Source organism: Magnolia sinica, chromosome 15 (assembly GCF_029962835.1).
Source record: "Magnolia sinica isolate HGM2019 chromosome 15, MsV1, whole genome shotgun sequence".
Classification (NCBI taxonomy): Eukaryota; Viridiplantae; Streptophyta; class Magnoliopsida; order Magnoliales; family Magnoliaceae; genus Magnolia; species Magnolia sinica.
The window spans coordinates 57,482,688-57,509,540 of NC_080587.1; the positions used below are offsets into that span (position 1 = coordinate 57,482,688).

At 38.1% G+C, this 26,853-nt stretch overlaps 1 long non-coding RNA gene across 1 annotated transcript; it reads left to right on the forward strand.

Moving 5' to 3' along the window:
- The first annotated feature begins 21,820 nt into the window (after positions 1-21,820).
- On the forward strand, positions 21,821-23,107 carry LOC131227943 (uncharacterized). Its single transcript, XR_009162639.1, has 3 exons — positions 21,821-22,107; positions 22,237-22,766; positions 22,883-23,107. It is a non-coding gene; the product is annotated as an uncharacterized LOC131227943 (long non-coding RNA).
- Positions 23,108-26,853: the final 3,746 nt, after the last annotated feature.

Sequence of the window (26,853 nt, forward strand, 5' to 3'; positions counted from 1 at the left end):
CACCCACGCAGTCGCTAGGGTACAAGTATCGAGGTATTGCAGTACTGAAATAGGGTTACAATCAAAACTCATCAATATAGTCTGCCTGAAACATGCTGACACCGAAAACGAATCATACAGAGTTAATTAGGGTACAAGTCTTACAATAACAATGACCCAAAGTCACAAGAGACGGTCATTAACATAACCCAGAATCTCAGGTGACACAAACAAGAACACATAATCATAAAAGACGGTCATCGACATTACCCAAAATCTCTGTGGAATCACAAGAGATGGTCATTGACATTACTCAGAATCTCAGGTGATAATAACAACTTGAAATCACTAGAGACAATCATCGGCATTACCTAGAATCTCAGGTGACTGGGAAACGTAAGTATTATATATGCATGATTAGTTGAACCTTTATTAGTCCAATTTGTAAACAATTCATTTAGGTAAAACCTCTAAAACTAGTGGCCTACCGAGTCATGATCTATAAATTAGTCATTACCATCATAAATGGGTTCATCAAACAAGCCACATTTGGCATAAAGTTCATTTAAGAAAACAAAACAAGGGCTCAACCCACAAGCCACTTAGGCATAAATGATCTACAAAGATGGTAAGTCTACATTCGAATTTCATTTAGTTCTTACACAAATGGGGCCATTAATTTGAGGAAAAATTCTAACGACATGTCTACCATCATATGAGAAGAAAAGTTCTCATATAATTCATCCTTTTAATAATATGACAATCAACAATATTAATTCCATTCAAACGTGTGGCAACCAAAACCACCCATCAGTCCAGACTTCAAACTTTATATACATATATCCCGTCACTTCCTTTCAAATACATCATCCTTACCTATCCACGGGCAATATACTCCATTCACATTTAAATTATAGCAACTAATTTCACAATAGAGTACCTTAAAACATGTTAAAATCTATACATGTAAGAATACTCAAACTGAAATCTATAAGATATTAAGAATCAGAAATAAATCCAATACACACATGTAAAGAATTACTCAAAGTAGAATTCACATTTGTAACTCAATCTACTATTAGATCATACACGTACGTAATTTAAGAATGAACACAAGATTAAGAAAATTAATGAATTAAAATAAGTACTATACTAAATTATTATAATGGTAGAAAACTTAAAGGGTAATCCTCACATTTTAAGAGTCGGATCGTCCTACCACATTTTAGACAATATGTGCAGTTAGATTATAAAACTACACAATTTATACAGTTAGGATTAATTAACCTAGGGTCTTGATAACTTAGATTTAGGGTTTCAACCTATAATCTACATCTAAGCTTTGATTTTAGAATTTGAACTCTATTTGTGCAACAATTAACAACAATATTAAAAATTAATAATAATTATGAGTTATAAAAAAAGATTAACAATCACCAATATTATTATAGCAAATAATAATCTAACACTAACTATTATCAATATTAACATTTATAATATTTACTAATAATAATGAAAAAGTAATAATAAACCTAATACAAACTAATAACAATGACAACAATAATAATCAGATGTAATAATAAAAATAATAATATTAGCTAATAATAATAATTCTATCTAATAAAAAATATTTTTTTTACTAATAATAATAACAAAAAACAAATCTAATTTGTAAAATTAAGGGAGTCGACTTATGTAAGTTAGGATCCGACTCGCACCCTACTTGGACTCAACCAGAGGCCAAATTTCTCCAACGCTAGAGCGATGCATGACCTGCTCCACCACGTCTTGGATTGCATGATACTTGGTTAGGAACTGCCCAAAACGGACCAAATACAATGTTGGACTCGGAGGACCCAACTAAGTTAACTCAGCGGCACATGGTGCAACCCAAGAAGTCACTCGGCAGTCACTCTCCACCCCTTCGTCTTCTTCTTCTTCTTCTTCTTCTTTCCTTTATTCTTTCTTCTTTTTATTCTCAGTCCAGAACCAGGGGTTGGACTCAACTAGACTCTGAACCAGGCCTGACTCGGCCTCGAGTCAACTCAGCGGGTAATCCCCACTCAATCTCTCTCAATCTCTTCCACTCTCTCTCTCTCTTGCTCTTTCCTCTCCTCTTTTTACTTTTTCTTTCTTTCTTCAAACACAACCATGACCAACGACTAGATGGAATTAGCAACCCAAAATCAGTCAACGACTCAGTAAGTCGGACTTAACCCGCACCTTCTCATTTTTTCTCTTTCTCACCCAAGTTCTTGCCTTTTTCTTTCTTGCTACGGCTCTTGTTCACTGACCTAAGGAGAGATTTTAATCTCTCTCAAGATCTCCAAACATTCCAAATACTCAAGTTGTAAAAGGATTTGCCATCGAGTCATGCTATTACAGAGTGCGCAAACGAAAGTAACATATAGTCGACATGAATTGTTGCTTCTACACGGTGCCACACGTTGTTCATTTCATATCTTGAAATGAGGCCCACTAGAGATTGCACAGTGGCATCTGTTTTGCGAAGAAGGTGATGACCACAATGGCGATTTCTGCTCCACTCTAATTTTCTTCAATCCTAGGCGAGTGGATGGTGTGGATTGCTTATAGGGAAATTGACGACGCCTTGATTCGAAGCTTCGGTGCCATTTCCCTAGTGGGTTTGAGGGGAGAAGTGCTTGACTCTCACCGCACTTGCGGCCAGTAGAATCGGTATAGAAAGGAATCAGAACCTGCCTATTTATACATAAGCGTTGGTAGTAGCGGATCCCTAAGACTGTGCATAGGACGGTGGAGATTCAAGGCTTATGGATGGACTAGATCCATTTGAGATTAATTCCATGGATCATGGTTGCGTCAGATTGTTAGAGAAGGAAGCGTCAGACAGGTTCCATTTGAAACTGTTTTGGATGGGAATCTTTCCATTTCTGGCTTTGTCTATGTGCGTGCGTTGTGAGTCTGGATGGCCGAGATTTCTCATCTACAAATAGTCTAGATCGCTCAAGATGTTGGAGCACAAAAAATACAAAATATGAGAATAAATTATGAGAAGAGATATGTTGCGCGATATCGCAACAAGGGTGAGTTGCCAGATCAATGGTTTGGGGGCAATTTGTCGAAACCAAGGAGGGAGACATGTTGTACGATGGCACAATAAGGATGAGTTGTGCGATCGCGTTGCGTTACTGCATTTTGTTGTGCGGAATTCCAGCTCGCACATGTGGAAGCTTATAAATACCACTTTCCTCTCTCATTTCATTCATTTACAAATGAGGAGCTCCAGAGAGGAGAAATTCTAAAGATTCTTCAAGAGCTTCATGGCGGTCTTTACATATCCCGCGGTGCGATATGGGAGAAGCATGGAGGAAGAAGAAGAAGGAGATGCGAGAAGAAGTGCAGGGCAAAGACAGTTTGCATGGCCTCACAACAGGGACAGTTTGCATGCACGGCCGCGCAATAGTCATGTTCACATGAGCATTGAACATTTGATGATACGCTTTTGCGGGATCCGGAATCTCTCGCGAATTGATTTCTTATGCACCTACTCTACATATACCTGCATGAAAAAAGGGTTTTGAACCCGCGCAACCTCTCTTTCTTTGCGACGGATGCTATATGGGCCGAGATGCTATAAAAACCACTGTTGAACTGTTTCGTTTATTGATTAAATGTACTTTGTTTTGCAATCTACGGAAATGTGAGGGATATAATAGGAATTCAGAACTAATAAATTATGTGATGAGATTTGTTCTTCAAACTACCTTGTTATTATTAAATGTAGATGTTCTAATCTGTGCTACATCGTTTCTTGTTGACACAAAATGGCGACTCCACTGGAGTTCGAACATAGAATCTCTGGTTGGAATATTTATATTTAATATTAATAACAGGATAATTGAAAGAATATTCATCATCAATTGGTGCTTTAATGGTGCCAAAATGGTGACTCTCAATGGGAACATCCCTCCATTCATCTCCAAAACAAAGTACATTCCGGTTTAATCCAAATTATTGATATACTGCTTCATCTTCATGTACTTCATTTTGTCTCAGTCACAATGAATTCTCTTTCGATTGACATGGTCTTCTATTTCATGCCCAATATATTCGCCATTGATTACACCGACAATATGCGATTGCTGCCCAAGAGTCCCCACAAGGAAATTTTGACCGGTTGTGACTGGGAACATCAAACAATAAGCGATGTCGGGAGTGATTTTTTACTTCACTGACAACGCTGAAAAATGATGAAGAATGGACGGTAGTGACTGTAGGAGGGCAAAGACCCAGTCCCCTCCAGTGAGAAGTCCAATCCCACTCCGGGCAGTTAGAGGGCCGATTACACGCAATGCCACAAGACACAATCCTGCATTAGCTCCGCCCTCGCTTTATCCCGGACAGGCTGAAACTTCCATCTTCGCTCCACAAGTTTTTCTCGTCTTGCCCATTGCAGCTTCACGACCTACACTAAAAGAAAGGGAAAGACTCCATTAGTAAGTGAGCCATCATCTTCAGATCTTATTGCAATAGCCCCATCACAAGTACAGTCGCCAATCATACCCTAGTCAAAGTCGTTAAAATCACTAGATCCATGTGAACGCATTGTGAAAGGCCGAGCTATAGATGTCCTAGAGGAGGGGTAAATAGGACAATGCCAAATATTTCGATACAATGCGAAATAATAAATCAATTGAATATAATTTTGAATTCTTGATATTAAATAGTTCATAGTTCGTAGGACAACCTTATGCCTAAAAGATTTAGGTAGGACAACCTTATTTCCCGACGTCTTTGAAATCAAAATATCAAACTATTGTAATGAATAAATAAATCACAATATAAGCGAAAATAATAATAACCAATCACCACAATGCACAAAAGAATTATAATGGTTCAGTGCCTCAATGCAACCTACTCCATTCCTAAAATTACTACACTCGTAATTTTGGTTTTCCCTATTTCAAGGTTTTTCAGGGTCACGTTAACAACCTTATATAGTTATTACGATTTTCACGGGCTATCACAATCAAACCCACTTTCTGCTTTTCACGGGGTCACCATAAACAAACCCGCTGAGATTTACGGGCTATCTCAGAAAAACTCAAACCGAAATAAATGAATAGACAGTACTTATCTTCGATTGACGAGTCGAAGTCATATTGTAGCTTGAATGCAGTGATCTTCTTCTTGGGATATAGATGAAGTCTTTGTATGAGTTCAACCCAAAAAGAAATGAAGGAATCTAATGTATTTTTCAATAAAATGAATGATGCCCTATGTTATAAATTCGATTATCCTTTTCTCAAAGTTGAGAATAGATTGCTCTATCAAAAATAATTTAATCTAACTTGAGAAAGAGAATAGAATTAGCTAAAATAAAAATAAGAATTACAACTCAAATAGCTTAAGGAGGCTTGAAGAATCTCTCTTTACAACACAATATGAATTTATGAATTTTCGTGGTTTAAAGAATAAGAAAGAACCTCTATTTATAGCCAAGGATTTATGTAGTTCGGTTGGCCGAGCTTCAAAGATTACGTTCCAACGGAACTTGGATATCATGGGATAAAATCTTTCAAAACTTTGGGTACCAAACCCAAGTTTGACTGACTTATTTGGCCTAAAATCCAATTTTGTTTCATTACTGAAAACTTGACCAAACCCACCTTGGGCTGGATGAAGGTATGTTTGGTTGGCCGAAACTACCATAAAAAGATCTTTTCAGATCTTTCTTTTTGACTGAATATTGTGGGGTTGGCCCAAATAGTTAGGCTGGCCAAACCGAACGTCGGGCCGGCCTAACTTGAGTGTATTTAACATGAAATATGATTATAAATATGCATGAGTGAAATACATCTACCCTATGGTCAAACTAGGTTTATGTCACCTGAAGGTTGAGTCATACGAAGTGTTCTGAACTTCAACCCACGAATGACCTTACTTTGAGATGTTAAGTCTTCTTTCCAGATGCTTGATCGAGTTGATAACTTGTCTTCAGTCAAGCTCGCGATCTTAACCAGACTACGAAATTTGACAAACTATAACATGCTTTATGTATAAGCACTTACAATCTCCCCCTTTGTCAAATTCGTGACAAAATTCACTCATATAATAATAACTTAACACAACATATTACAACATCTCAATAATACAAATCATTTGAGTCGACATATTGAATCTTGTTACTCCCCCTGAGCACTTAGTCATATCTGCAAAAATATAATTCATAGAGTGTGTATGCATGCAAATGTGTGTGCTCATGATGAGATGATCATATTTAAATAAATATTTCTCCACCTTTTTGTCAGAAGTTGACAAAGGAAGAAGTAATCAATGAAGCATGATAGGATATAGGAAAAGGAGCAAATGACATAAGGATTAAGTTGCATAATCATAACAAAGTATCCAGATATGTGTCAAGCAAGAGTAAAAAAAATATGTCTAAAGTTATTACAGACTAAAAGAGTTTAAGCAAATAGACCAGTCAGAACTAAAGGAGGACGGTGCCGGCATGTCAGGGTCATTAATCTTTAGACTCCTATTGAAATGATGAAAGTACTTTTTCATGTACTTCATCTATTCTTTCTGAGTTTAGAGTAATGTTTCCTGAGACACATGTAGGTTGTCCACCCTCTTCTCTAAACTCTCTAACCTCTTTCAGAATTACGAAGGCTGAAAATCGGAGTCATTGATATCGTCAGATTCTTCCAGGTCGGCAAAGATGTCATCCATATTGACATCTTCTTCAGGAGAACCTTCCTGATATCCTTGCTGCTTAGGCCTTAATTCAAGTTGCATCATATTTAGATTAGAATTACCAAATGGGAGCTCCGATTTCGGTGCTTCAGTTGCAGGGATTTCATGAACATTAAAGCACAATGCAATGCAAGTCATGAAGTAAGCAAAAGGAATAGAGGCATGACGAGGTGAAGATGGTACTGAATGATCAGGTAGGTGATCAATGATGGATGGTAAATACGAATGCCAGAAATGACTAAATGTAGAATACACATCATATTGTGAGGATACCATGAACCCAAATTAATAGTACTTAAAACATATCTGATTATTCTTTTTACTGTAATCAGATGAGATTCCTTAGGGTTAGATTGATATCTGACACATACGCCTACGTTGAAAGAGATACTAGGCCTACTAGCTGTTAAATATAAGAGACTACCAATCATATACTACTGTAGAGATGAGGATCAATGCTTTTACCTAAGTCGTGTTTAGATAACTTAAGTGTTGTAGCCATGGGAGTAGAAAAGTTTTTACCATTCTCAAATCCAAATTTCTTAACTAAATGTATTACATACTTGGTTTGAGATATGAAAATTCTATCTTCAAGTTGTTTCACTTGAAGTCCAAGAAAATAGTTCAGTTCTCCACTATGCTCATCTCAAATTCTGATTTCATAGAGTTTGCAAACTTAGAAGAAAGGTTAACATTTGTTGATCCATAGATAATATCATTTACATATATTTGAATGATTAACAACTCTTCATTAATTCTTTTTTATGAATAAAGTTTTATCAACACTACCCATTTTAAAATTTTGACTAAGAAGAAATTTTGTTAATTTTTCATACTAGGCTCTAGGAGCTTGTTTCAAACCATACAAGGCCTTTTTAAGACGATATACATTGTTAGGAAGTTTAGGATCTTCGAAACCTTTAGGTTGTTCTACATAAACTCCTTCATTTAAATCACCATTTAAGAAAGCACTTTTAACATCCATTTGATAAATTTTAAAGTTTTTATGACATGCGATGGAAATAAATAATCTGATGAATTCAAGACGGACGACTAGAGCAAAAGTCTCATCATAGTTGACTTCTTCAATTTGGGTGTACCCTTGTACAACCAATCTTGATTTGTTTCTTAATATATTCCCAAATTCATCAGATTTATTTTTAAATATCCATTTAATTCCAATCACATGTTTGTCAGATGGTATAGGAACTAGATACCAAACACCATTTCTGACAAATTGAGTTAGTTTATTTTGCATAGCCAAAATTCAATTTTCATTAGCTAAGGCTTCATTTACATTTGACGGTTCTACCTGGGAAGTGAAGCATACATGATTACAAATGTTTTTTACTTGTCTTCTGGTTGAACACTAGTGTAAGTATTACCAAGAATTTGATCGGATGATCTTTGACTAATCTATTCTCAGTTGTATCTGATTTTGATGAAGGTTCCGATGGATTGAATATAATAACCTCATCATTGTCTTTATTAGTGGGAGTGCTAGTTTGATCATCAATTTTGACATTTATGGATTCTTGTATCACTCCAATCCTTTTATTTAGGACATGATATGCTCTGTTGTTTAGAGCATACCCTAGAAAAATGCCCTCATCTCTTTTTATTTCAAAATTTTCCAGATGTGCCCTATCTCGTAGAATGAAGCATTTGCTTTTGAAAGTATGAAAATATTTTATTGAAGGTTTTTTTATTGAACCGGAGTTTATAAGCCGTTTTATTTAAACCTGCTCTTACATATACTCGATTAATAATATAAGAAGCAGTACTGATGGCTTCAGCCCATAGATTTTTGGTTAATTTTTTACTATTAAGCATAACGGTCCCCATTTATTGTAGAACTTTATTTTTCCTTTCAGCTATATCATTTTGTTGTGGAGTTTTAAGAGAAGAAAAATCATGTAATATTCCATGGTCATCACAGAACTTCTCAAAATTGTTATTTTTAAATTCTGTTCCATGATCACTTCTTATCCTTTTCACAGGCAGTTCTTTTTCTGTCTGGATGCATTTAAATCACTTTTTGACTTCGTCAAAAGCATTCGACTTTTCTATTAAGAAGGCTACTCATGAATATCTAGTGTAGTCATCAACTACAACTAGAAACTATTTTTTTACCTCCTCTACTCTCTGTTTGGGTTGGTCAACTAGGTCCATATGGAGTAATTCGAGGGGTCTAGATGTGGTTAAGGAGTTCACCTTTTTGTGACTACTCCCGATTTGTTTGCCTCTTTGACAGACACCACATACTTTCTTTTCCAACTTTTTCAACTTGGGTAAGCCTCGAAGATGATCTCTCTTGCTAAGTTTGTATAGATATCTAAAATTCACATGTTTAAGACGTTGATACCATAATTCAGTTTCATCTATTTGGACCATATAACAAGAGTGATTTGAGGAACATGACTTGTCAATGATATAACAATTTTCAGAGGTTCTTCGACTATTTAATATTATATGACCTTAATTATTAAGTATCTCACATCCGTGATTTGAAAATTTAACATTATGATTATTATCACAGATTTAAGATATGCTTAGCAAATTATGTTTCAAACCTTCAACATATAAGACATCTTTAAAAACGAAAAGATTTGGAAGTTTTACATTATATCTTCTACTGATTTTGTAGTTGTTGCCATCTCCAAATGTTATTGAGCCTCCGTCAATATGATTGATATCTGAAAGTATCGCCTTATCACCTGTCATATGTCTAGAGCATCCACGATCCATGTACCATCTTGAATGGCTACTAGCTTTGAAAGCTATGTGAATGATAAGACACTTATTTTTTGGAACCCATTTCAATATGGTTTTGGGTTTAGGAGGATCTCTAATAACATGATTAGTTTGAGAGCAAGATTTTTCTTTATTCTTACTTACTCTGTTAGTTCTAGAGTTGGATTTCAAAAGTTCCTTAAGTAAGTCCACTATCTTATCTCATAGAGAATGATTATAATTTTTTCTTTAATAGTTGGGCTTAGTTTTTGAAGAAGAAAAAGTTTTTGATAAGGTTTTTTAATCTTCTTTATTTCCTTCGTAGTTTCTTCTTTATATTTTGAAGATTTACCTTTAACAAATATAGGAGTAGTACTTTTAGATTTTTCTTAACGATTCTTAATATATCCCGAGCTGGATTTGTTATTACTTTGACGAGATGCAGTTAATAGCTTTTCAAGTCTCGGATCACCTTGGGTATATATTCAAGTCTCTTTAGAATTTTTAAGAGAAGTAATTTCTAATAATAAATTTTTATTTTCAGTCTTGAGATCTTGAATTTCAGAATTTTTTAGATTTAGCTCTAGTTTAGTTTTCTCAAAAGAATCAGAAAAATGTCATTTTTTCAAAACAAAATTTTCAATTTCTAATTTTAAATCAACAAATTTATCTTTTTGAATTTTTAATTTTGCTATAATCTTACAACTCTCTTCAGATAAAGCATCATATGCAATTTGAAGATCTTCTTCATTTTCAATATCACTTCCTGGTGTTTTATAATTAGAAGTTTCATCTTCATTTGAGGAAGTAATTCTAGCTATGGTCATGAAGGCCTTTAGATCATTTTCAGTTTCTTGATCTGATTCGTCAGTTTCTGAATTGGATTCAGATTCAAACGATTCATCCCATGCAGTGATCATGCCTCTTATTTTATATTTATCCTTCTTAGGACATTTTGCAACTACATGCCCATATTCAGAACAGTTGAAGCATTGAAAGTCTTTAGATTTAGATTTTCAAGTATTTCTGTCACGCCCCGAAATCCGAGTACAGAGTGTGCACCCTCAGACCCGAGTTTCAGTTTGTAACTCGTACACAAAGTGTACTAATTTAATTCATTAATCAGTTTAATCAGAGATAATAATTATATTCAATATAAGGTCCACCATAATCTCAATCACATATGCATAATACTTAGCACCAATCAACTAAACATATATAAATCTTGACCACTCTTAAAATAAAATGAACCTTAAAATTATTAATTTATTATACCATTATAATATAATGATATTTATTCCATGCTAACATTATTACAAAGAAATAAATATAAATAATTGCTTAAAGTCTCAAAATAAATGCCAGTATGCATTATTCGTTAATTAAACTGTGCTAACAAAATAAAACATAATTAAAAATTTTCTAATGCCGCCACTTCATCCTTGGATAGGTATGGCCATGTTTCAGGCAGGTCGTGTTCAGGTATAGTAGATCCTTCCGATTCTTGCATCACATCATCTGCTAATGGCTCCTCTGTACGGTTTTTTTATCAATAAAAATGTAAGCTGGCCAGGCTTAGTGGTATGATATTTAATAAAAAAATTATTATTACCACTTCAAGAATCGATCCCTAAACCTCTCTCTGAACTAAGAATTTCACTACCAACTCAACTATTGACTTGTTTTTATTTTTTATTTAAAAATAAAATCTTTAAATATTTAATTTAGTTTTTTAATAATGTACCAAAATTTAGGGTTGTTACAATTTCCTTTTCACTTGTTAGTTCCTTCGTGTGTCATTTCAAGAATATACCAAGCTTGTTTTGTTATATCACATGAGATGATTCTTTTGAACTCGTCTGGTGATAAAGCACAAGTGATAGCATTAAGTGCTTTTGCATTAGCACTACTTTCACTTTTCTGACCTAGAGTCCAAAGATTATAAATGTCAGGCCCATGTCCTAGTATCCGTTCCGTTTTGTAGGGTTTCACAGTCCTCCTGGTCGAATTTCGGTGACCCTTGACCCGTAGATTGTATTTGCACGCGATCTTGAGTCACATCGTGTAATTTTGAGCCGACTTGACCCAAGACCTATGCCATTGCGACTGTGTCGTTGCCACGGTTCCGACGCCGCATCTCGTGCGCCAATCTAAAGCTTAGATTACAATATGTAGGCTGCGCATGATCATGGCCGTAGACCGTACGTTACGGGACCCACCCAACTTATGCACTACCAAAAAAGGGACAAAGGATATAGACCACGTTAGTTTTTTGCTATGGATATAAACCATAGTTATAGTTACTACGGTTTTAATCTATATCTAAAGAGTTGCCACACCATTAATAATTAACGGTGTTGTAAGGGGCTCTATAGGACCTACAAAAATATATATATTCTATCTAAGCCGTCCATCTATTTTAAAATGTTATTGTAGGACATGAAACCAAAAATCAGCTAGATTGAAGGCTCAAGTGAACCACACGGTAGGAAACATGAAGATTAAATCACATGTGCTTCCTATGGTGTGGTCCACTTGGGCCGTCAATCTACTTTAATTTTGGGATAAAGAACTAAAAATATTAATGAAAATTAATGGATAGAATGGATAAACCAAATACATCATGGCGGGCCCCACGGAGCCCCTGACAGGACCGTCTATGGTCCGTCTTACCCATCCACATCCAAAAATGGGCGCGAGCTCAAAACAGAGGCGAGCCCAAAAAATCTCCTCTATTTCTCTCTCTTTGTTCCCTAACCCTATCTCTGCTCTATCTCTGCTCTATCTCTCTCTCTCTCTCTCTCTCTCTCTCTCTCTCTCTGTTCCTCACTCCCTCTCCCTCTTCATCTCGTACTCCATCTCCCTGTCTTGTGCTCCATCTCCCTCTCCCTCTCTCGTTCTCCATTCTCCCTATCCCTATCTCGTGCTCCATCTCTCTCCGTCTCTTGTTCCATCACCCTCTCCGTCTCGTGCTACCTCTCCCTCTCGGCGCATTGTCTCCATTGCCACCATCATTGTCTCTAGATCTGGTGCAGCCAACAGCTCCCACCCTTCACATCTCCCCGACAGGTACTCATTTCTCTCAAATGGAGATTTAGGTTTTTTGTTTATAGATCTACAAATTCGCAGATTATAGAGAAACAATATTGGAATTAGGGGTTTCCTAAAATCTGTAATGGGAAAAGGATTAGGGCTTTCCCAAAAAAAAAAAATACTTTTATAGTTTAATGGTTTGATTTTCTTATGTGCTTCTCATTATTCATGTTATGTGCTTCTCATTATCCATATGTTCATGGCCCAAATCGCAAGCAGATAGTGTTAATCATTTATTAGTGGTTCAAATTCCGATCAAAATCAAAATCATGCTATAATTTTCACACATGGGGAAGCACTTTAGACCATAGACATGATTCAGGTACCAACCATTACAGATCATTCCCGCGGAAAAAAAAGAAGAAAAGATTGTTCCCACAAAAATGTGGTTATTGAATCAGTGTTTTCTTACGCCATATTTTTAGGATAATTACCTTGAAGAAGCTTTCAAAATGAGGAAAACCCATCAAAAAATGTGGGACTAGTTTCTGAAGTTGTTCATAAAGGAGGAGGGCATGTTTTAGGGTGAGAAACACCAACATAATCATAAAAAAAAGGAATAATTTCTAATATGGTTTTTTGCTTTTCATTGGATTAATGAATGGTTTTTGACCTTTTCTTTGATGGGTTTTCTTTATAGGATCATACTGAGGACTCTCATGTGCAAAGAAGTAAGTAGATGCCTTTCTTCTCTTGCTTCTACCATCTATTGTCATTTTCTTATACTGCTAAAAGACGTTCTTTAATGACAGATTACAGGAGAAACAGTAGGAGAGGTGAAACCAGTGGCCAACATGAATCAAAGGAAGGCAATGATGTATTGCCTGGTTTGCAAATAAATACCAATCATGGGAATGATATATGTGATTTATGATTGATTTTGCTTATATGGATTATTATACCTTTTTATTTTCTTTTGAGTGACCCATCTGTCATTACTATGATGTATTGCTTGGTTTGCAAATAAATACCAATCATGGCAATGATATACGTGACTTTTGATTAATTTTGCAAATTCCTTAACAAAATCTCAAATTTTTCAGCAACTGGCAAATGAGAACTTAACTACTCTAGTTGCTTCTTTGTCAGTTAGAATAACAGGAAACCAGAGTGCACCTATTGAAGAAATTGACCTTGAAACAAGATCAAGAGATCCTTCAGCTGTTGCAGGAGCCTCGATATTGGCATCTCTATCAAATCTTAGAAAAGATTTAAAAGTTCTTCCCTCAGCACCCACCCCAAACAATGAGGATTTCCAACAAGAATTGGAAAGGGCTTCCCTGCCTTCCGCACATATAGCGTCAGACAGCTATATGAAAGCATCACTCAAGGAAGACAGATTGGTATAACCAATTCATTCTTTTAAAGATCTGCTAAATTTTTCTTCAGCAAATAGTATGATGGTTGATATTTGATTTGTCATGCTTAGCTTCTTCCCAAGTTCTTCAACATATCATTTTTTATTAGATGACCATCACTTGCATTTTCAACGATTTATACATGCTTATATGTTTAATGCCATGTCACATCTTAGTGTTGAGATGAGATTCAATGATTTGAATTTGTCTTGAAATTGGATGCAATGCATAGGCACTTCAACATATGGACATAAAAATCCTCAAATTGTCCTTTTTGAACAATTCAGGGATAGGCATTTGCATTGCTTACACCTTTACAATTATAAATGTCTCTATCCAGATGCTTTAGAGATGATTCCAGTTCAGTGTCATCCCTAGTGCGCAGAATCAAGCAGCTTATCGTAGATTGGGCTATCGATGTTGACAAGCTAAAAGGGTGTGATCTTCTTTTTCTTGGTGCATAGTTGGTCCTCCTTCTCAGCGGCCCTTCTATTTTGTCTGTTTTTTCCCTTTATTTTGTTTCTTGTTTTTCTTTTCCCTGTTTTTCTCCTCTTCTTTTTAATACAATCCTCATGAATCTTTAAACAAAAAATAATTATAAATGTTTGTGTAAATTCTCTATCATCTCCTAGTATTCCTCTCCAAATATATAATTCTATACTAATTCCTTTGTTTTTTCTCCATTTAGGAAACTTAACGACATAAAAATCAGCACATAATTCTAATATATCTAGAACGTTGAAAACTACTAGAATTCACACATGGGTGTTTGGGTTGTCTATGTCTAGCAATGCAACTATCAACTCTTGAATGGATATCCAGAATAATGGCTATCACTTGCATGTGTTAGGACTCCTCTATTGCTGTAGGTTCAATTCCCTCATTGTATGTTGGTTTTGTTCTTTGTTGGTGATGTGAGTGATGGATTGTTTCTTTTATGTCTGTAGGTTTAGTGTCTTCATTGCACAAGAAATGAACTCACACTCAAACGTCAATCCATGTAATCAAAGAGTAAGGGAGTCACAGTCACACGTTAATCCATATGATCAAGTGATAGATCTAGAGTTACATGTCAATCCTTCTAATCAACAACTAATGGACTTCCCTCAATCAGAAGAAGTAGAATCAACGGACGAAGAAGTGATTACAACTTTGCATCCTAACCAATTCATCCCACAAGCACCTGATGAATTAAAATGAAACTTGGGAAGGAATTCATTTCAAAGAATGTTGTGCATAGATTATAAGTGCATATGCAAGAATTTGCAGGTTTAACATACAAAAAAGTTAATGTTGAAAGTCTCAAAAACTGGTGAACTGCTAATGTGGATTTTGAGATGTTCGAAAGAAGAGATACGTTGTAAGTTTAATTTGGAAAGAACATATATGAGGAAGAGACCAGGAATGATAACAAGATGTGAATGCCTGACAAAGATTGTTGTTAATAAAATAAGAGTGTAGATACATAGGCTCTAATCAAGTTTGTAGAAAAACATAGTGACAAGTTAATAACTCCAACAAATCTCATTGTCTAAGATTGCATAGAATGCATCAAATTCTCAATTGAATGTGATTGAAAAAATGAATGTTTAATCCAAATGGCATTACTACCCATTATCAACAAAATGACTTGAACTACACCCATTAGGCTTTTTGAATGACTAGTAATGCCATCTGGACTGAAAAAGAGTTCCCTGTCCCAATTTCAAAGGCAAATGGATGAAAATTTCAAATCATTTCATCACCAATTATATTGATGACTTCATGATATTTTCAGAATTTGCGCAAGAGCATCTCCAGCATTTAAATTGTAAGACTAGACCCAAGTGCGTGTGTGTGCATGTGTGTGTATGAGTGTGCATTTCATTTCTCTTATTCCCGTGGTCCTACCGGTCGAATCCCGGTGACCCGTGACCCTCGGATAGTGTTTGCGGTCATCCTTAAGTCCGGTCACGTAGACCCAAATCGAGACGAAACCTGTGCCATCTTGTTCGCATCGTCGTTGCGATTCCGATGTCGCGTCTTGTGCATCCATCTGATGTGTATATCATAAGTCGTGTGCATTTCATTTCTAGCCCTTGATTATGGTCATGTGGCCCACCTAGGGATAGGGTGCACAGATTTCTAGGTAGGTCCCATCTCTTGGCACTATTTCCAACACACACTACACACATACACACACTACCTGCCCTATTCCCACACCACCTACCTCTAAACACCACCCACAAGCCTAGAAAACCTACTAACCCTACAACTTTGGATGTAACTCCCTATTGCAATCATCATTCTTCTCTAACCAAGGCAAGAGAGAAATGATTACCTAGCTTAAAAGGCTCTCTCTCTCTCTCTCTCTCTCTCTCTCTCTCTTTCTCTCTCTCTCTTCACTCCCTCTCATTTCTCTCTTTCTCTTTCTCATTCCTCTTTAGCAAGAGAGCGTGGGACATCCACCCCATTCCAGCCCCATCTTCCCCTATTTTCTCTCAATCTAACCATCCATATCCCATCTCACCCATTGATATGGTTCCCTTGGTGCACTAGGAGCTAGAAGATACAAGCTTGGAGAGATCTAAGGTGGGTGTACTTTTAGGATGTAGGATTTTCATTTCTATGTTCTTAGATCTCTTTTTCTTTTATATGGGAAGTGTAGGACCCACCAATCAATGGTGGAGATCCTACGTCATTCCTTAGATGTGGCCAAATGGCCTATTTCATGCATGCATATCCCATGCATGGGGTTTCCCTTTATGGGCCCCATCATGGATGATTATTTGGATTCCAATGCATGATAGATCATCTAGACCTTAGAATCATAGTTGGGATGGTATCCCAACCATTGATCTTGATTCTAGGACATACATGTATTTGATCTATGTTGTATTATGTAAATTAATGAAATGTGTAGTGTGATTGATGAAGGGGAGGGCCTTAATGTGGCGGAGCCTCTCCTCTTGTGGTCGATCTTTTAATTTTTTGATTTTAGAATTCTGATCATGCATATGTGGCCCACCTTGTGGACTAACAAAAACCAGACCATCCATGGAGGTTGGACGTCTATGGCGGTCCATCCTTAGACATGCGGCCCCAATATCCACCTAAATGGGGCACATGTAAGGGGTTTTTGATGATGGGGAAGGTCTGGATATTTGTGAGGCCCATTGGTGTGGTCCACAACATAATTTTTGGGGGTTAAATCCCATCTTAAATGATGTCTATATTTAATTTCTTTCAATTACATGTTGTTGTCTAAATTTGTCTGGACAGATTTTTGAGCCAACTTGAGGCCAAAATTTGAGACTTTTGGTGGGGTGTTTTGTACCAAGTGATATATGATTTTTGAAGGTACATGTCCCACCTATAACCATACCAAATTTCAGCTTCAACTGACCTCATTTGGGTCTCCAAAAGAGTGGGCCAATATGGGTACCTTGTTAAAATTTCTGCTGTAATTCCAGCAAGGTTGCAATTTGGAAACTCAAAATTTTAAAATAGTTTTTGATCAGGTGGGACACTTTAGTGGACCTTACCTTATACTACATATATGTGGAAAGGTTTAAATTTAATTTTTCCAATTTTTGGACATCCAGGGCCCACCCCATTGGGTGCTCAATCCTGGTCTATCCAGAATTCTGCACTTAGCAGAATTTCTGGATAGATTGTATTCCTAAATTTATTTAAAATACTTTTGAGGATTTAAAAATCATGAAATTTTATAGAAGTGTGTTCCACCCATCTTAGGACCCACTTACCATTTTTTGGGGCCAACGGACCCCTGTACACACCGTGGTAAGGACTGGACCGGCTCACCATGTTGGGACTTTTAGGTCAGACAGATTTTCTGGACAAACTATTTTCTTTAAATTAATTAAACTTTTAGTTATCCAAAAATTAAAAAATTTTGTGGAGGTATGTATTACCCATGAAAGTACCAACCTACAAATTTTCAGGGCCATCGGGCCCTTGTACTGTCCGTAGTGCGGCCTGGAATGGCCCACCAAGCTGGGGCATCCAGCCTTGACTGGCCGTCCAAGCTACTTTGTGGGCCCACCTAAATATACTGTATATCCCACCATTCATCCATATGGGGTCCATAGGGGACTTGATTATCAACCCCTTCGGTAGCATCCAATTGGGGCCCATTGGATGAGTTTTTGGGCCAAATACCTAGGCCCATAAGGCTACCCACCATGGGACGCCCAGCCCATTGGCCTACTGTTGGACGTCCACTCCAGCAGCATGACCCATCTGATTTATGTGTTTAATCCAATCTCTTCATTTGGTGGACCCCCCCTGTGACATATATGGGTCACTAGAAACTAAAATAAACATATAATTTAATTAATTTTTGAATTCCAGCAATGCCAGATTGTGGGTGGGCTGGAACTTTAGCAATAGGCCCATAGTTGCTGCCCATAAATGAATGTTTTGGGGCAGCATAGTCCACCAAATTTAGAGATTTTGTTACACATATCTTGTCTTATTTTTAATTAGATTTTGGGCTTAATTAGTGCATATTTAAAGCCCATTCCAATTGGGCTTTTATTGGACTAGTCTTTTTAATTATTTGTTGGGTTTTCCTAGGCCCATTGTCTTGAAACTTTTTGATAGGCCCATTGGACCTTTAGGGCCTATATTATCATGCCATTGTGATGGGTTTTCTAGGCTAAATACTTAAGTAGTTGGGCCCTTGCTTGCTCATTAAAATAAACCCATACTTGGGCCGAGATGTGAGGCCTAACTTACTTATTTTAAATATAAGGATCACCCATATGTTGGAATAATGGGCTGCCCATTAGGCCCACTACAATGAGTGGACCCATGATCTTTATGGTTGGGTCCAAACCTTTCTTAAGGGCCCACCATGTTACCTATGTATTGGGCTTAGTGCATGGCCCACTAGGCCATGGATTGCTTGGGCCTTGGACTTTACTTTATATGCGTAGCGGGATACCTTTTGGGACCCAGTTAAGGTAGGCTTATAGAGTCCTCACAGGTGGTTAAAGGCTCACCTTAGACCTTGTTAGGAACGTTTCCTCCTTGAGGCTTTATGACTATCTTAGCTTGTGGGCCATCCTAAAGTATTGGGCCCCCACTAGAAGACTTCACTTCTCCTTAGAGTACCTGTCAGTGTATCTAGACCTTGTCCCTCCTTGGAAAAGAGGAATATATTCTATAGGTAGCGCACTTACATCATTGTGACCCATATGCATCATTTGTGTGAATTTATTGCATCGTGTAGTGGTCATAGAGGGATGGAGTTTCTCCTCTTATGCACATTGAGTGCCTGAAACTAATGCATGATCTGTATGTGTGACTCATGCATTGGCATCGCATTTCATGATCATACGACCTTTGCTTCATCAGGGCCCTGCCTCCACAGGGATGTTCACGGATGGCCATATGTGTGGATACTGAAAATATTACTTGAGCATATCGGGTGCATAGGATGCCCATGGGTGAAATTCTCAAAACTTCCATGGTACCAAGGATCTACCCTAACGTGGTGACCGAGTGAAAATTATGAGTGCATGAGGGTCTTATATCGTTAGGCCGTGACTCCCACTGTCATGTAGTCGGGTGTGGCCTTACTCACCTAATGTAAGGAGGTATTGGTAGGCTGAGTCTGACCAGCTCATAAATGGGTCCGCTACCGTCAGGCCTTGCTAGTGATTGGTTGTCCACAGGTGGGTAGTGAGGTCTCTTACGCTCGTTTGACTGTGTGGGGTCTGTAGAGCGGTAGTCATCCAACAGTATAATGGACCCCGATGATTTCCTTATGATTGGAAATGTACTTGATATGTGGATTGGATATGAGCACTGACATCACTTTGCATTGCATTCACATCGGCTGTATAAGCCCCTTTATGCATCGCCTTGGTAAGGCGCCCAATACTCATTGTATCGTATTCATGACAAGCCTTGGTAAGGCTGGTGATATTGTCATTGAGCATGTTTCCCTTTCTGTACCTTCTATTATTCTTCTGCGCACTATTGTCACACACTTTCACCACCCTCTAAGCTTCTATAAGCTTATGTATGATTGATGCGTGTAAGAGATCCTAGGCAGGCTTCGTAGCGGTAGAGCTTGGATTAGAATTGAGCTTGAGGACCCCGGTGTTGTTGACCTTTCTCTTCTTCTTTTATTATCTTATGTATGTCCTTTTGGACCTTATGAAAGCTTGTAAAAGTTCAAATTCATAGTGGATTTTGTGACATATTCCTTTGTTATTTTCGATATGTTACTTGCTATGATCTTGGGTATGCTCATATTGGAATGGTTATATGGTTATGGAAATCCTCTTTGTGGGATCACGAGATCGGAACCTGCCGCAGGAGCTGGGAATGGGGTACTATGGAGGCTGTTGCGATCAGAACTGACTATCGGGTTCTTTGTGAGTCCATTTACTGAGTCTGGGGCGTGACATAAATGAAATTTAGCAACTGGTCCAGAATCATCAGCACATAGGGCCAGTTCCAACTCTTCCATTTGTTCCTGAGTTGTGGTTACATAAGCTACTTTTGGGGGTCATTCACCATCAATGGCCATTGTTGTTCTAAGCCTTCCTCTATAGTGATTTGTGCATATCAAACAAAATGAAGGGTTTAGTAACAAAGATTTTTTTATATGATGCTTGCGGATAAGACTTGCCAGCATGTCAAATGTATTGCTTTGTGAGGGCCATCCATCAGGTAGATCCACCAAGTATGTTTCTTGGCCTCACTAAACTGGTTGGCATTCATGTATAGAGAACATGGACAGTTAAAAAATGTTGAGTAGCAATTCACCCATCCCATATATTTAGTTCAGTTGAGAGATTTTGCATTTTCAGCAGTTACTGTGTAATTTTCATATATTTTGTACTCAATGATCTTGGTAATTCTTATGGAATGTATGAATCCATCTAAAATGAAAGTTTCTATATAAGGTCTTTTTCAATGCTACTACAGTGCTTGAAAAGTCGTTGTTCTTGGTTTTGTTAATGTGTTAACTGAAATACTTAGAATGATTGAAGTCGTTAGCAAATGGGGCTGCGTTCAATCTGGAATCCAGAACAAATTGATCATATGCCATTGTCTACTTTTTGAATTCTCTATCCTCTTAAAAAGACTAGGTACATTCCTTTTAATCTTTCATTTCGAAAATAGATGGCTACTTAATGTGCGCAACCATCCCAAAGTTTAGGTAATGTTTGTTTTTTGTTTTTTTTTTGGTTTAGTGAGCCAGACTGTTGATTTGATGGTTCCATCATGGAACAAGACCTCCATTGTTAGAAGTTCCTAATAAGCCCTTTTATCAATCAGCCCTTTTGCATGATTTAGATTGTTGTTTTGTGATTTTAAGGGCAAGCTTAAGTTGTTAATTTCTTTCTGCAGGAGGATATTTTTTATAATATTGCATGACACCCTAGCTGAAAGGGAACAAGTGACCGAATTACAACCAATTCTAGATGCTCTTGTACCAGTAATGAAATTCAAGTTCTGCAGAATATCAGTTGATCTTCTTTATGCTAGTATCTCTCTCTTGGTTGTTCCTGAAGTAAGTCAATTAAAACATAGATTTCCCTCTGGTTTTCTGTTCTTTTGAGTGATTTTTTCTTATGTATAAAGTGAATGAAGATCTTGCAAAGCTGATGGAGATTGAGGGTCTGAATGTTCAATTGAGCTATGATGGCCTACGGATATCAATAATTCTCTAGGCTACATATTTTTTTTTGAAGTGTCATCATTTAAAATCAAATCACAGGAACACTTTCTTTCTTTCTTTCTTTCTTTCTTCTTCTTCTTCTTCTTCTTCTTCTTCTTCTTTTGAGTATTTGTATTATCTGGTGGTGGTTTTTGGTCCAGAATATCTAGAAATTGATGACAATGGTTTGGGTTAGTATTGTTGTCTACTTCCCCTCTCTACTTAAATCAAATTCATCTATTAGCTTATGGTCATATATTTATTTGGATTATTGGACATTGTAAAGAAAAGCTAACTCCAGAGCTGATCAGGAAGACGATGATAGTCATGATACCACGTCCGAGGAAGAGTCAGTAATTGGATTCTTCAGTGCATTTGTTTGGTTGGTGGGCATGACTGCTATCATTGCTCTTTTATTTGAATATATCATAGGTACAACAGAGGTATGGTATCTGATCTTTCAAGTGTCTGTGCCGCCACTTAGATGGAGCACCTACTTTATTTCTAAAGCTGGGGGACAAGGTGGATTTTCAATATTCTTCTCATTAAATACTTTTTGGCTTTTCTGGTCATTTGTTGCATACTGCATTTAAAAGCCCCATGAGCAATAACAATATTCACATATTGTAATTCTCCTTTAAACTATACAAGAGCAAGTAGTGGGCACATGTCAGTTACAGATACTTCACAAAATGAGACATTGGAGGTTGGACCTGGGAATTTGAAGATGCCCTTTTCATCAACATCTAGACAACTGAAATGTATGACGAATTATAGAACAAGGATGAGTTGCATTTTCTTTCCTGATTACAAGCTCCTGGGTTAATTAGCTTCAAAGTTTCTTGTAAATCGGGCTTCTTTGACATATATAACTCCAGAATCTAGGCCTTGTAATTAATTAAAACTTTACATATGCTATCCATTGGATTCCAGCACTCCTTGCCATGTCATTCATACCCTTTTACATGGTTATTGCTATGTTTATAACTCTCGTAAATGGTAACATGCCTACCCAGGTGAAAGATTTGGATGTGGAACTTGAAAGTACTAAGTAGAAAAGTAAACAAAACCTGCAACAAGCCATCTTAATTGAAAGGGAAAGAGTTACTCAAATGTAGTGGGATATGGAAGAACTTCGTAGGATGTATTTGGAGATGGAGTTGAAGCTCAAATTCGAACAGGTTCCTTTTTTGTAATTCTTATGACAGGTTCCTTTTTACCTTCTATTCCTTCATGAAATGATCTCTTAAATCCTTTCTATTCATTATGATCCCATGAATATGATGATCTATTTTAGGATGAAAAGATTCGTTCGGAGTTGGCAAAAGTGTCTGCCATTCATGAGGAGCTGTTGCTAAGGAATTAGATGTTGCAAAAGAACAACTTAAGAACCTGCAGAAACATCAAGAAGAGCTAGAAATGAAATCAAAAGAGGATATTAAACTTCTTGTTAAAGAAGTTAAACATGTTAGATTGGAAAGTTTTAGGAGAGACTTGAGCAAAGTGAAGTATTGTTTATGTAGAAATGTGAATGTAGGATGCATTGTATGATTTAATTGCTATTTGTAATAAATGCATCATTTTTTTCTTGATTGAATTTTACGTACTATTCCTATTAGCATTAATTATATTAGCTTAGATGAGTTGATCAATCTAGCAGGTTCTTGCAATGGTAACAGACACCATTGTTATAATTTTTTTATTTTTTAAAAATAGCTATGGATTTTAGCCGTAACTCTTGTTCTCAAAACCGTAGCTATTGCTAACTTCAGTATATTGCTACAGATTTCATTCCACTTTTAGCTACAGATATTATCCGTAGCTGTGAGTACATTTCGCTATAGAAAGTATAGCTACGGCTTCTATCCGTAGCTATTGATATCTATTGCTACAGATTTAATCCATAGCTATAGGTTTTTGACCTTTATCTACACCACCAATTGCTGCGGACGTGCTACGGACTATAACCGTAGCAATAAGCCTTTAGTTACGATTTTTATCCGTAGCCTTTGCCCCTGATGACACATTTCCCTAGGTCATCATGAGGATGACATTACCCTTACACCTAACTACCCTACCACCTTACTCCATAGCCCCATGTCTCTCACAACTCATGTTGCTCCCTCTTCCCAAGCTTCTTACAAATGCAATCATCACCTTACACTCTCTTACAAACAATCATTCCTAGCCTAACATATCCCTCTCTCTCTCTCTCTCTCTCTCTCTCTCTCTCTCTCTTATCTCTCTCCCTCTCCTTTCCTTCTCATTTCTCCATTGCTAGCAACCTCCAACCCTCCATGAGAGCTCCAAAAATCCAGCTGCATCCCAAGCTTATTTCCTCCAATCTAACCCTCAAAAATCAATCTCAACCCTTCAATCTCACCTCCTTGGAGCTCTAGGACCCATTGGTGGAAGAAGAAGATCAAGAGCTTAGGTGGGTGCTCCCTAGCACTTGTTTCTTTTATATCTTTGCATGGATCTTCATCCTCTTTAGCAAAGGACAAGTGGGACCCACCAATCAATGGTGGAGACCCTATCTTGGTCCTTAGATGTGGCCTCAAGCCCATCACATCATGCATGTATGTATCCATGGTGAGACCATTCTCCATGGATCCCACCATGAAGTTTCTAAGTAATCCATCTTATAATGGCCATCTAGGCCTTGATCTTTGTGGTAGAGATATGGTTTTCCACTTGATTTTCTGATTCGAGGCCCACCTATTTTGGGATATCCATATGATATATGCATGTACATGGAGGAGCTCATAGTGGCGAAGCTCCTCCCATCTCCGCTATTCTCTCTCTCTCTCTCTCTCTCTCTCTTCCTTTTTGTATGGTGATGATGATGCTGAGGTGTGGCCCACCCGATGTGTGTGTGTGGCCCACCATGATATGTTATATCCATACCATCTGCCTATGGGGCCCACCTTGTTGGATTGTCCAGCGGATGGGCTTGCTGCCTGTCCATCTGAATAGGCCCAGATGAAGGTGAAAATACAAATATCAGCTTGATCTTACAAGCTAGTGGGTCCCACACGTGTGGACCCACCTTTATGTATGTGATATACCCACACTGTCCATCCAGACGGTGGGTCCTAACGTGTCAGCAAGTTCTGTGGACCTCATCACGAGGTATATGTTATATGGAAACCATCCACCCATTTGGCACGTGTGGGGCCCACCCCACACATGCTACACATGTGGGATGGGACCCACCTTAGTGCACATACCTTACATCCTAGCCGTCCATTCGTTTGAGAACGGTGGACCCTACCGTAATGTATGTGTTTTATACATTCCGTCCATCTGTTTGGGACGTGGGGCCCACCCCACATGTGTGACACGTGTGGGGGTGGGACCCATCTTGGTGTATGTATTGTATATCCACTCCGTCCACCTGTCAGGATAGTGGTGTGGATCCCACTGTGATGTATGTGTCTTATACACACTGTCCATTCATTTTAGCATGTGTGGGGCCCACCCCACACGTGCTGCACGTGTGGGATGGGACCCACCTTGATGTATCTATTTTACATCCACTCTGTCTGTCTGTCCTGGGCGATGGACCCCACTGCAATGTATGTGTTTCTCCACACCGTTCGTCTAGACGTGTGGGCACTCCATGATGTATGCGTTCACTCATGCTATCCATTTGTGCGACCCGCCATGATGCATGTATTGTATACCTACGTTGTCCATTGTTGCGGCCCGCCATGATGCATGCATTATATACCCATGCTGTCCATTTTTGTGATTCACTGTGATGTATGATTCAGGCTGCCCATCCATTTTTCCTGGATTATAGGCTGCCCCATTGGGCCCATTTTAGTGGTGCAATAGGCCCACCTTGAGGTATGCATTATAGGCAATCTGTCCACCTAATTTTCTGGACCATAGGGCTAATCTGTGAGGCCCACCTTGATGTGTATATTGACCTTGTTGTCCATTCATTTTCTGGACTATATGGGCTGCTCTATTAAGCCCACTGTGATGTATGTGATGCACTCACTACCCATCCCTTGTGCCTAACCCATGGGCCCTTGTGTATGGCCCAATGTGATGTATTGTGGCCCTTAGTGAGGCCCATTACGATGTACATGAGATCCATGAGTAAGGCCCAATGGGATGTGTATAAGGCCCTTGTGTATGGCCCAATATGATGTTTTGATGGCCCAATATGATGTATTTGTAGCCCAATGATGAGGCCCAATGTGATGTGTTTGCGGCCCATTTGATGAGGCCCAATGTGAGGTATTTATGGCCCATTGATGAGGCTCAATATGATGTATATGAGGCCCATATGGTGAGACCCATTGTGATGTATATTGGGCTCTTGTGTGAGGCCCATTATGTTATATGTGAGGCCCTTATGTGAGGCCATGGGCCCATTATATGTTAGGGTCTACGTGGGCCACTCCTAGGAAGTAATGTTGGTTAAATGTCCACATTGATGGGTAATGATGGTTAAATGTCCACATTGTGACCTTCCCTTGGGCCTTGTTAGGCCCATTCTCATCATTCTCTAAGTGGGTTGACCCTAACTATTGGGCCCCATTGATATTACATGATCCATCTATTCTTCTTAGGTTAACCCAAAATGTTGGGCCCCATATATTGCCAGTAGGATTGTTTTAATCTTGGAGTCCATCTAGGACTTCTTTGGGCCCCCCTAAGGCATCTAGTGGGCCTTATGATAGTATGGTTTAGATCGGCTGTCCATCTATGGACCCCGCCTTGTATATAGGCTGATTATCGATGTTGATTATGAGTATGCAATAACACAACATCATGATACATGCCCTTATGCATCATCTGCATGCTTGTTGTGAGTTGAGTTAACTATTGCATATACCATTGGGCAGGTTATTCATGGGACTCCCTGATAGGCGGAGTTGTCCCACATTGCACATGGTATGTGCAAGATTGATTCATGATTGGATTGTATGACTCATGCACCTTTCATTATGTGATTGTGATTACTATTCGCCCTAGCGACATCAGGGCTGTAACCTCCGCAGGTATAGCGCGGACGAAACGATTGGACACTGAAAATACTATTACTAACATTGGGGCGCCATAAATGTCCCTGGGTGAAAATTCCTAAACCCAATGGTACCAGAGGATGACCTCAACATCTAGACCGGGTGAAAATTCTTGAGCACATGAGGGCCGTATATTAGTAGGTCACGTCTCCTACTGTGTCATGGTCGGTTGGGAGGGGGTGTGACCTTACCCGCCTGAGTGAGGGGACAATATCTAGGTTGAGTT